This window comes from Chamaea fasciata, unplaced genomic scaffold (genome assembly GCF_029207755.1).
Source record: "Chamaea fasciata isolate MVZ Bird 193981 ecotype frontalis unplaced genomic scaffold, bChaFas1.0.hap1 SCAF_3, whole genome shotgun sequence".
NCBI lineage: Eukaryota > Metazoa > Chordata > Aves > Passeriformes > Sylviidae > Chamaea > Chamaea fasciata.
In genome coordinates, this window is record NW_027094088.1 from 14,717,943 (window position 1) to 14,730,978 (window position 13,036).

The 13,036-nt window shown below is 47.7% G+C and overlaps 1 protein-coding gene across 5 annotated transcripts in view; it reads right to left on the reverse strand.

Annotated features, from left to right (window-relative positions):
• The window catches only part of FOXN2 (forkhead box N2), a 29,967-nt gene extending 19,885 nt beyond the window's left edge, over window positions 1-10,082 (reverse strand). For 2 of the 5 annotated variants that reach the window (XM_066178099.1, XM_066178095.1), the window contains exon 1: window positions 10,045-10,082. The gene's annotated coding sequence lies outside the window, so the exon portion shown is untranslated. The other 3 variants (XM_066178096.1, XM_066178098.1, XM_066178097.1) reach the window with 3 other exon arrangements.
• Window positions 10,083-13,036: the final 2,954 nt, after the last annotated feature.

Sequence of the window (13,036 nt, forward strand, 5' to 3'; positions counted from 1 at the left end):
CAGTTTGCAGTAAACACTTGACTCCTTGCAATTGCATCTTCTCCTACCAAGAGTCCACTGCCTGGCTGTGCCACTCCCAGACCCAGCCAGCTCTGACCTGGCAGCCTCACCATGTCCCTGGCAGTACACTGCCCAGCCTCCTCATTTTGGAGAAGGGCGATACACGCAATGGAGGAGTGACATGGTGACAGAAAAGCAACAGGATAATCCATTTTATGCTTCCCAGTCCCGCCAGCCCCTGCCTGGTGCCAGGCAGTCATGAGGGGCAGAATTTGTGCCTCCCCCAGGAAACACACCACGTTTCCCACCAGCATATTTCTCTTCATTTGCTCATACACTCTTGCACCAGCTATTGCAAAGCTGTGTTGACAGTAGCACCTGCACTTATGCTTAACAGTAGTAGTGCTGGAAAACATCCATTAATTCTTTATTTTCTACTTCTTATTTCTACTAAGTGCCAGGACAAGTATGATTAACAACCAGCTCAGTCAGTATTAAAAGAAGAAAAAAATTGAAGCAAAGTGAGCTGCTCAAATAGCTGGTCAAAAATAGCTTTGCTCTCCCTACAATTTACTTCTCCCCCAAGGCACCAGAGCAGATTTATATTGGCAGTCAGTGATGGCTGGCTTTAAACACAGCCATATATACATATGCTCATGTCACTTCTTCAATCCTTTCTTAAATTAAAAAAAAAATAATAAAGAGCTAGTGATAAAATTCATAGTGAGACAAACCCCAACTCTGCTGCAATGTGAGCTGCTCTGTTCTCTTCATAATGATTAACTTTGCCCCCTTGTTCAGCACCTCTTTAGGCAGCTACACAGGAGCTTACACCTCACAGCCGTGTTTTGGTAATTTTAGCTCCCGGTTCATGTTGCACGAAATCTCCCTTTACAAATCTTCCGTCAGCATGGCAGATCAAGAACATGCACATGCCGACACACACATTCAAGTCTGAAGACACTGTATTCATTCCATAGGGGAAAGGGGGCAATAAAGACTGTTTTCAACACAAAAAGTGGCCTGGACAAGTTCAGTCTTCTCAAAAATATAAGGGAAAAAATACAACAGCTTATTAAGCTGGCACTTATAATCATGTCGACTTTGTGGTATCAATGCACTATATGTTTGCATGTTACTGTTTCAGCAGAGAATCATTAGCATATTTAATGCCCTACATGAAAATAAATATTATTTGCAGGAAACATACTTATAGACAATAATATAGGTGAGGGTCACGTTTCTCTTAGTAGATGCATTACAAAAATCCACATCTCATTACTTTCTTATCCTAGTTCACCACCGCACACACCTTCTACATGAACACATCAGAAATTAATTTCTTTTTTCTAGAAAGGTATAAAGGCCATATTAGACTACTATCAACTAATAATTAAGAAATATAAAATCACAGGAGTGATGCCAGTGCCACTGGAGCATATCTGAAGGCACAAAAATGGTCTGCTTGTGTGCTCTCCAGAACCCCTCTTCATTCACAGAGACCCTAATGACATCCAAAATCCACAGGTTTTTTTTTCCATGTGTGCTCTGATTGCCTATAAGCAGACATGACTGTGAGAACACAGCTTCCAAGCAGTCATTTTCAAGATTACCACTTCCAATATTTGGGGTTTGATGTTTTACATGAGGGTCATGGGATAACCAAAGCCATCTTTGCTCTAAGCTGGCAGGGGTTGGTGCTCAGGGATGACCCATGAGAAAAACCACAGTAAAAGCAAGGAGAGCAAAGTGTGAGAAGGAAAGAGCATAGAAGCAGCTTTCCAGTGCAGATGTTTTGATAATTCCCATGGCGACAGCCCCAGCCCTGTATGCAGAGCCAGAAGGTAACCCCCAGCCAGGTAAATGCAAAAATAATATGCTTTAAGCACATCTCTGAAAAATACGGAAGAGTTTGTGCTCTGCCCACGTGCTTTACCCTACCAGTGAGTACAGAGTGACACAGCACACTGCTGTCACTGGTATTAACACTTCCAACTGGAAGCAGAGCCTCACGCATCCAAACCCTAAGGAACTCGAGGATCTGTCTCCTGTTAGTACTTCCACAAGAAAGGGCAACCAAAGCATTTACCCCTCAAGGTATCACAACGGAGGTGCACATCATTTTGCATGGTAATTATAGACAGAGGAGTATGATTCCAGGGTAAGAAGATTAAAAGGCTGCCAAGTCAACTGAGGCTGCTCCAATGAAAGTTAGCTTGCATCAGGAAAGAGGTGAGACAGACAACCTTCTTCCAGCAGTCTGATTTTTGGCATCACATGAAAGCCAGGAGCAGACCTCCCTGCTAATCCATGCCAGTCCAGAAGAAGCCCAGTGAAGAAGACCTGCTCTTCCAGAGCACTCACAACACAAGCAGCAGAGCCCAGGTCCAAAGGTGATGATTAAGGCTGCAGGGGTATCAAGGCAGCAGTCAGCTCCAGAGAAGCACAAACAGATCAGAGGAGACTCAATGTCTCAAGACAAGGTAATATTTTTTTGCAGCCTTCTCTCAAACTCACTGGAGAGCTTAGTCAGGGAAAGGTTATGAGCACTGAAAGATCCTCAGCCTAGCAGAGCACATCTGAGTTAAACCAGGTTTGCATGCCCCCACAAACACTCCCAGCTATGACTGAATGTTGATGGAAGACCTTGAGCACTGCTATGTTCTGCCACAGGAGCCTATGCTTTGATGTGTGAGCATTTAATAAAGACCAAGTTGCTTTAATAAAGGCCAACCATTTAATGAAACTGGAAGTCCACTTGAGCATACCCCCCAGGAAGCAAGGAAGCAGGTTTGTTTTGCAGCAGCCCTTCTTGGAAGAAGTCTCAGCTCCAGCAGAATCCAACCCCAAAGGACAAAGATGCCACCATCCCACCAAAGGTGACCTACTCCAAACTCAGCAGCATTGCAGGTGTAAGTGTACAGGTATCATTTCAGTGGCCACCACGCTTGGACTCACTGAACTGGCAAGAAAGAATTCAGCCTTTTAGTCAGAAGATGCCACAGCCTCGTCCATGCCAAGTTAGCATGAGAACAGAGCTGCCCTTGCTGCTTGATCCTTTACAGTGGCATCAGATGAAAGGTGCCCTTTTGGCACCTGCACAGCATCAGTGCCCCAGGTTAAGACAACCTCCTCCACAACAAAATGCACCTTTTTATTTCTGCAGGACCAGCCAAGCAACTAGGTCACCTCTGCTAATAGTGGGAAGACCTGGAGCCTGCCAACAGCACAGTCATTTCTCTCCAGGTTTAAAAAAAACCCCAAAAACCTGTGAATTTTACCACACATTGCCCAAGTCTGAGGAGTCAAACGTAATTTTAATCCAGGAAAAGTATTTTCAGCCATATCACACTTAATGACAGCAGCCCTGCACCCAGTCTTTCCACAACAAGCTCAGGGTGTGCAGCCTTAGTTGCAGAGCCAGGCAGTTGTGCTTTATACGCAACTTCTGTCCTGACAAAGACAAACTCTGTAGGAGTATTTAAGACAATTGGTACGTGCTTTTGCATGTGAACAACTACAGCAAGAGCAAACTCCTATATTGATTTTTCATATTCCCTTGCATCTATGAGAAGCGTAAGGGCTTGTCCTGACTTAAATACGTCAATATGTGTTGTCAAAACAGCCCAAGAATTAGACAAATAAATGACTGTCACGCTCACATACCCAAACTGTGGATAAACTTCCAAGTCACTGTGCACATAGCACAGGACCAGCTACAAGTCTTTGCATGTTGGAGGGAAGAGAAAAAAAAAATAAAAATCCTGGCACAACTAATGCAAACCCATCAATAAAAAGCACCCATCTGCCTGGCCAGGAGCATTAAAAGGATGACATCAAACCATTCTGCCCCCTACTAATTCAACCTCTCCCCCCACTCACCTCCTTTGTCTCAGGCTGCCCATGCCCTGCACACCCCACACCCCCACTCGAGGTCAGCCGAGATCCTCCTCCCCCCCAGCCCTGGAAAGGCCTATATTTGATTATTAAACTATATGATGTCACGTATCCAAGACAACTAAAGGCATTACAGTCTTCTGAGGATAAAACCACCTCCCAACCACAGATTTCAGCAGGCTGGGATCCAGTGCATGTGGAAGAGATGAACCCCTGGGTGACAAAGGACATCCTGAGATGCTCCCAGGGGCAGCACCCACAGCAGGCAGGCCCTTCCCACTCCTCCTGGCTTGCAAGGAAGAGGAGAATTAAAAATAATGGGTTTAAAAAAAAACATTTTAAAAAGGTACTTATCACATTCTCAAATCCAGCCTGAAAATAAACCATCTAACCAAAGGATTAGACAAGCCATAAGCTCAGGGGCTTCATTTGAACCTTGGCATTGGTGGGCTCAAAGGGGAAGTGAGGTTTTCCAGGGATTTGCAGAAATACTTCCAGGCCTCTCTCACGTCTGTGTTCTCTCACACCCTGTGATATAATTAGAGGCAGGGTGGGGAAAAAAAGTCATGAAAACCAATTCAAAGGTCCAATATTAAGAAAAGTTAAGAAATCCTGCAATAGGGAAGGGATTAAACAAACCCTTATCAGAGCCCAGGAAAGGGCAGGGAGCAAGAGGAAGATTTCATCTAACTTTTTTCAGAAAAACTTGCATTTTTTAAATGAAATACACACATGTATACACATAAAAGTGAGTTTGTGTTTGAAACAAATATCTGAAAGGAAAATTATATGTGAGCTCAGACATGCCCTGACCCCAATCCAGACCCTGCACACAGCCCAGAGCTTCTGGGACATTTATTCCACTGCTGCCTTCAGAGACTTTACAAATGGAAAGCTTTTCCAAAGGCTGCAGTCACTGTTGGACCTGGTTCCCTGTGCCTCAGATTTAAAACATGCACATAAAAACAGTTTAACAGAGAAACTGGGACATGAAAATAATAATAATAAAAAAACAAACAAGCAGTGAAATCTAAACTATTAGGAAAAACTATTGGTGAGACACACAAAGGGGAAAGGAGGGAAATTAGTGCTTTCAAGAAAAATGCTTTCCAGCCAATAACTTTTCAAGAGATGCTTATGGGTCATTTTCCTTAAATTTAATACTGTGCTTGCTAAGTGAACTAAAATGCAAAAAAAATGTAAACCACTGATACGTTCACAAATAAGCCATTTGAGCAAATGACTTGCAAAATGATTCAGATGCTAATTCCCTTCCAGGGTAACCCTTCCGTGTGTTTCTCTACCATCCTCTTGAAACAGAAGTGAGCACAGCTACATTTCACCTGGTGTCAGCACCAATTTACCAATGCTAGAAAACACAAAGCTATCTTTTCCATTCAGCTTTTCTGCCTCCTTCAGCCTTAGAACTACCAAAACTGTGATTTCCAAGTGGGAAACCAACAACTTGAAGCTTCACCCCAAGTGACCCTTCTGCAAGATTTAACTGGAAAGCACCATTGGAGCTGTATCACAAAACCACACCACCAGTACAACTTTGTGACTGCAAAGCTGTCCCCACTTGCTGCTTCCCAGTTCCTGCTCCTAAAGTGCAAGTTTTCCTCCAGAGCCCAGGGAAGGCAAAGCAATGCTCTTCGCTGTGCTGACCTTCCTGGCCAGCTTGCTTTTAATTTCATTCCACCAGCGTTGAATTTGTCTCTCTGTCTAAACAAACAAACCAACCAACCCTCCTACTTTTGACTACTCGACATCCTAAATGAAACCAAATTGGCTGATAACTGGTCTGGGGATCATCCTCACAGACCAGAAGATGAGGGATGAGTGGCTGCTGCCTAGCAGCAAGCTTCCCAGCTCCCACTTATTCAGCTCTACCTCAGGAAACTTTTCCAGGTGCTGAGGTGTCTTCATATCCAGTACTCGGCCTATAAGCAACCATGTACTCGCCCCAAATCTTAAGCACAACAAAACTCATGGACACTGTTGAAAAGAAAGCAAGCACGGGACCACACTTAAACTGGCAAACTAAAAGTAGTAACAAACTGCAAGACAGGAATACACTGAAAACAACCTGAAAAGACTGAGAGTGCAGAAGAGTAGGGGTGGGCGATGATGCCTGCAGTAGTCAATTTAGTGGAGTCCCTGACATTCTCTGACCTTGAGGAAAAAGTAAGAACTGCTAAGTCTAGTCTGAACATAATGGGAAAAAATTTTGAATGCCCTCGGCAAAAAAAAAAAAAAAAGTCTAAATCCACATCACTGACTTTCAGTATAAGTATTCCTATCTGCACAAATCCCAGGCTTCTCTTAAAACGTCCTGGTGCCCCTGAGCAACCACTCAATAAAACGGGTATTCCTACCCCAAACACGGCTGCCATGTTTCCCAGCTGCTGACCACACAGGCTGGCACTGAGCACTCAGCAGCACCCTCCCAACCCGGAATGACTCAACCCTCATGCTTCCACAGCCATAATGTTTTATTGGGAGCAGGCAGAGTACCAGGGGTAATAAAGAAGCTGGCTGGCATCAGGCAGTACTTCTTCCATTGCATGTAATTTATTACCCAAGCACGGCAAGCTGTCTCCTCTTGCTGACCTAAATTGTATTTTGGAAGCACCACAGAACATCACTGCATGCTTTCACCAGCGTGGTGAGGATGAGATGGAGAGCTCGCCATCACTCACCATGACCACCAAACCAGCAGGTGTAACGTGACAGGGAACAAACACACCTATCACACATAAAGATCCAGCCAGGAATAAAGTGAAGCAGCATCTCAGGGGTTTCTCGTGTCCCCTCTGCGAGACAAGGCAGCCACCGGATCTGTAAAGAGGCACGCCACATGTTGCCACAGGGAGCGTCCCCATGTGGACAAGGTTTGCAAGCGAACACTTGCCCAGAGCGGAGCCGGCGCTGCCGTGAGTCACCCGAGCCGGCACAGCAGCGACCTGCGCAGGAAGTTGCCCAACACCACTGCAGTTGTGGAGCGGCAGCACTCACACACCGAGATGAGGCACTCCTGCCTCTAGTCTACCTCAGGAAAAGTTACCACCAGTGCAGTGACATCCTACAGATGAGCTTACACAAAATGCACCCACTTACCGGGAGGGCAGGAACTGCAAATGCTCAAGGGAACCAAAGGGAATAAATAACCCAGAAGTTGCACCTCTTGCTAAAAAGTGGCGAGGATTCATCGAGACTGCTGACAGCCATTTACTTACAGGGACTAGAGGCTGCTTTTCATCCATTTGCAGCTAGGCAAGGAAAGTTGTGTTTCACACAGCTTGTTTTGCACCACAGTAGTGCAGTAAGACTATCCCAAAGCAGGGAACAGCATCAGGAGATGTACAGCAGTGATGGCTGTGGGCACACTATCACTCCTCCCAACGCCCATCCTTTCTGCCACTTCGCTGGCTATAACCCCTCTGTGCAGCTCTTTCTGATAAGGTATCACAAACCTGCACATGGAAAAAGTCTTCTGTGTGCCTGAGGTACTTCTACCTGTAAATACCAGCTCCTTTTAACCCCAACAATGAACAGGCAAGGAGAGATAGCAGGGCAGGAAGATGGAACCCCAGCGAAACCAACGTGAAACTTCTGCTGCTGTTACAGGAACCAACAGCCCTGCATGAGAACTGCATGGCTTTCTCACCAGTTTAAACGACACCCAAGCACAGAACCTTCAGATGCCAAAATATCTCATTCACCAGGAGAGTTTGCTTTTGCTCAACATGTCAGTCTATTTCAAGTCTATTGCACTGAGTGGAACAGAGCCCATAGTTAATAAAGACGGCAAAAATCAGCCTGACATGTCCTAAGCCTCTGTCTTCTTTCCAAGGCACTCCACTCACTTGCCAGGAAGTACTTCTCATTCATCAGGACCATTACACACACCTCTATCTGCTCCATTACCTACTGGACTGGCACATCCTGACACAGAGAGCGGCTGGCAGTGCTGGTGCCTTCAATCCTGAGTTCCCTAGAGGACACTGAAAGGCTCCTCAAGCAGAAATTCTGCGGGGGCTGGAGCTGTTGAGGCAGCACACTCCTTGGTTGGTGCCCCTTCTAGACAAAAAATATCTTATTTCTGGGCTGAAAAATCCCTGAGGAGGCCCTTCAGCACAGCCCCAGCAGAAGTACCCAAAGCAGGTCACAACTTCATCCTCTGGTCTAGACACTGCCAACAAAGACATCAACCAAGTTTTATTCCAGCAAGGTCCCTGAGAGTGCTCAGGGCCACATGGCTGGATTGATACCGGGCCAGTGCCTCCAGCTCCCCTGAGGACCTGCAGGTCAGCCAACACAGCATCTCCACCACAGTCTGCAAGTGTAAACACCATGTACAGCAGCACTGCTCAGTGTATGGGCACATAACAAAAAAAAATATACTAAAAGCACAGAAAAGTCCTATAGGTATTTCAGGCAACTCAAATACACAAAATGACAATCACCACCCCCTCTCTATTTCTACAAAAGTTAAGTGGCACAGCTGGACACAAGTGAGCCCCCAGCAGAAGCTAATCCGCTGCAGCAGCGCACGGCTGAGCTCAGAGATAACACACCCTGACACCCGGTTAAGTTCATCAGCTCAAGCCCTGTGCTGCACTAATTGCAACTACAGAGCTTTCAGTTCAGACCTGTGTCCAACTACCTTCTGCAGAGGTTGGGAAATGTGAGTTGGCACCTGCCAAGAAAAAAAAGAAAAAAAAAAAAAAAGCAACCTTCAAACTAGTTCAAGTTTCCCGACATAAGATAATGCCAGCTGAATTTTTCTTGCATAGATGGAGAATCACACCAGACTTTAAGGAGGGGGAAAAAAAGACCCCAATCCAAGAAACACAACAGAAGTTAAATGATTCACATGTCAATATATTACAACCCAACTATTACTAAATTTGTCTAAATGTAAGCCCACCAATAACAAGATCTGGAGAGTGTATGTGTGCATATATACACATGGTAAATTGTACATAACCTTATCCTAATTTCATAGATTAGGCAAAAAGTTAAGCAAATTGCTTCCTCAGCATTTAAGTCCACCATAATTCAGCATGTTCAACTCCACATTTAGCACACAGCATCCATGCACAGGCAGGCATCACGGCGGGAAAATGAGTTTATTTGGTCCTCTTCAGGGTTTTATTTCTTTGTTCCTTTCACTCTTTGTTTGGGCCTTGTCATAATCCAGACCCTTACCAACAAAAGCCAGTTTCTGCTCCCACAGAACCTGAGCATCCAGCACGCCGGTGTGTCCAAGCAGGAGTAAGGCAGGAAGGCAGTGGAATGCTTCCTCACTGCTGCCACCAACTCATCGCCCAACTTCACCAAAAAATCCCGAAAAGGATGGAAAACTCCGAAGGGCCACGTGCAGACCCCCGCCTGACCTCGAACACTTCGCCAGCCGTTTCCCGGATTTTGCCCCAAAACGCGGGAACCCCGGAGCGCCTCTCCCACACTGCCCCCACCTCTGCAAGCCACAGACACTCTGCACATCCCTGGGGGCTTCCCGCCGGTTCGGGGACGGCGGGACGCGGCGGAACAACGCAGAAAGCGTCTTCATTTCACCAAACGAAGCGCCTGACTTTGATGGGGGTGACCCGGAGGCGAGGGGCACGTCGGGGCCGTGCTCCCAGGTCCCGGCGCCGGGCTGGCCGCGTTTTCCATCATCCCAGCTTGGAAGCGCGCAAGAAGCGTGGGCTTGCCCTGCCGGGGGAGCGGCTGAAGGGAGGGGGGGTCATCCGCGTAAAGCCCGCGGGCGGAAGCTCCGCGCCGGGAGGAGGAGCTGCGGGTGCACGGCCCCGCGGGGAGGGGGTGCGTGGGGACTCCCCCCTTCCCACGCATCGCCACCGAGGGCGGCTGGAGAGGAAGCGCCGCCTCCGCACGTTGTCCCCAGGCGGGGAACGAGGGGACACCGGCCACACCGCCCCCGCCCCGACCCCGGCACCAGCGGGACCCGCCGCCACGCTCCCCGCGCTTTCCCCCTTCCCCCACGGAACCCTCGCGGAGCGTCGGAAACAAAAAAAACTCACCCCCCAAACCCACGAAAAAGCCGAAAGCTAAACCAAAACAAGGCGCGGGAGCAGCCCAAGCCGGCGTGGGGGCGCGGGGGCGGCGGGCGCGGGCGGCACTCACCGCGGTCATGAAGCCGCGCGGCCGGCGGCGGACACAATATGGCAGCGGGGGATGTGTCAGGGAGCAGCTGCTCCCTGCGCAGCGGCGGCGGCACCGCCCTCCCGCTCCCCATGGCAACCGCGAGCAAGCACGGCCCCCCGCCGCCGCCTCCTTCCCGGCCGCCTTCCCTCGCTCCCGCCCCGGCACCGCCTCTGGCACCGCTGCCGCCCCGCGCCCGCCGGGACTCCCGGGCTCCGCGTCCCGCCCCGAGCATCCGCGCCGCCTCGGGAAAGTTCCCCCTTTCCCCTAAGAAATACCACACTTTCTAAATTTTAAAAATTTAAAGATACAAATGCGTGAACCCTCCTTTTAGTTTCACTTCCCTTTCCTCACCTTCTTTATATACATACATACATATATATATACACACTCTTTCTTTTTTTTTTTTTTCTTTTTTTTTTCTTTTTTTTTTTTATCCCCTTGACAAAAATGAAGCCACCGCCGCCCTGTTTGCCCTGCCTTGTAGCGCACTGTCGTTCGCTCGTGCTTTCGACTTTCAGCTTTCCAGGGCAAGAACCCCGCAGTTTGCTCATCGGGGTTGGACAGCCCTGCACACATTTGCAGTTTCACAACAGCATAAAGAGGACCTCGGCAAGTCGCTTGCAGGAAGAAGTCTTATTTCAGAGTTGATCTTCCATTGCCAAAAAAAGTTTAATCACTTTCCCAAGGTTTCCTCACCTTCTGAAGGAAACAGCTGAAGCCTGCCTCGTGATGACTTGTGGTAGTTTTATTTCTAAGGAACGATGGGAATGCGTTTCAAGGAAATTCCCCCACTCCACGTTAGGAGGAACCAGTGGTTGGGTTGGTTTTTTTGTTGTTGTTGGGTTTTTTGTTTTTTGTTTTTTAAACTGTTTCAGAGAACAACCACTTGGGTTTTCTAAGAGTAAGGATATATCAGGCTCAGGGTTACAGCAGGCGGAATATTCTCCCAAGGGTAGAGGATCGAATCCAGTGACAGGGAGGGTCCTTCCACTGCTCCATGAAGCATGACCAGCTTCAGAAACAGAGCCCAAGCACAGAGTTCTGATCAGAATAAATTATTCTCAGCAACTTTTATTTAGCTCCTACTTAATTTCCACTGATTGGATGCATTGTGGTCCATTCAACCTTTTCTTTTTCCTTTTACAGCCTCAGAAGTTAGCCAGGGCCTTCCCACCCTCTCGGCAGACAAAAGTGCACTTGTATTAATTATGTATTGCTGAAAGCATCCTCCATTCCCAAATCATTAAAAATAGACCTAGCACTGCTGGTACCAGCAATGCTTTGCCCATAAGAGACTCTTCTGCCTAAATTCCTACCCCTCTGAAAGTGCACATCAGCGTGCCTTTTGTGCCTTCCACACCTCCACTGCCTTGGCAGAGGGAGGAGCAGGGCCCAGCGGAGCACTGTTTGCCCGTTGGGATCAGGGTGTGTTGCTCTGACTTTTGCCCTGCTAGGCGGCAACCTGAAAGAGAGAAGTTTGTATCCAGGATCCCTCCAGCTTCAATTTATTATGTGGAAGGTTCAGTTTGGGCCACCAAAGGTGATGTCTGTTCTCAACCTTTGACTGCATTTACAGCCTGGCCTTTAAAGTGTGTCTGTTCACAGGTTCTTTCCACTTACCCCTTAAAAATGCAATCTGGGTTCAGTACACACACTCTCTCCCCCTTTAGAGTTAAAAAGATAAAAGTTGTAAGTGCCCTGAAGTCGACACCCACTCAAAGAAACAAAAATAAAACTTGGCCTTTGAACCAGCATTTCATATAAATCAACTTGTAGCACAACACTTCAAAAAGACTAGTGTTTCTATATCTCCCGAAAAACATTGTCACCTTTATCTTCCTCAGCCCTCTCTACTCCTCAGCATACCCATGTTAGGTCTTTTTGGCTTTAAACCGTACTACATTTTCCCAAATCTACCAATTTTTTCATCAATAGAGACAGTAACCACGACTTGAGGTTTTTGAAGCACCTTCTGCATCTCCCCCTTATCTCAAGGTCCAACCACAGTCACCTTCACTCTTTGGCAGCCTGTGAACTCACTGGTGGCTGTAGCAGTGTATCTGGGACAGGGGACAAAAGAAAGTCCAGCCTCTTAGAGAGGCTTCAACCTTCTGCCTCATGTCCTACTCATCCCCATAAGGCTCAGTAGGCAGAGCTAAGCCTCCCAGCCATTCATGTACAGTTGCAGTGCTGCTGCAGCAGCTTGTCTGTGAAGGGTTGGAGGAACTGTAGCTGGCCTGGCCTAGTGGGGTGCAGAGAATTTTTGAGTCATCAGGGCTACACTCACACTTCTCCTGATGTCTGTCCCTGCCTGTACTGATTGCTGACTGGCAACCTCAGTCAGCATCAGGATGCCTCACTTAGTGCCCAGGCAGCAACCAGATGATCAAGGGAAGTTTGCCTCTGCTCAGTGTCCGCACAACATTTGATTCCTGCTTCCTCACCATGATCCATTTTCCCTGCTGAATTCTGCACATGATTAGTGAGAGCAAGAGGGAGCAGGTGGTGGAGGCATTGGACAGAGCCAAGGCCACTAGTGTCGTCCTGCTGTGCATTAAATCACCTCCAAGAAGCTGGAGAGCCACAGCGTGGAGGATGCCCTGCCAAGGTGTTTTGTGCAGAATCCCTGAGAGCTGCTTGCTCCCACATTTCAGCCTGAAGGCATTAACTCATTTTTTCCTGCAATGTGCCCTGTCCCATGATGAAGGCCTGTGGCTGCTGGCAATCTGAGCCCACACACCACCTTGGTCTCCCTCTTGCACCATCTTTGTTTTCTACTCAGAGCCACAGAGGGAAACCTACAGCAAAACAGCAACCACGCAAAGCAGAACTCATCCAATAAATGTGACAAGGACATGGTGCTATTTTCCAACACAGACCTTTAAAATAGGTGGGACAGACATTAGTCATGGTACTCCGTGTGACCCAGGATGCAGAGTTCCCCAGGATGTCCATGCAGCACCTCCTGCAG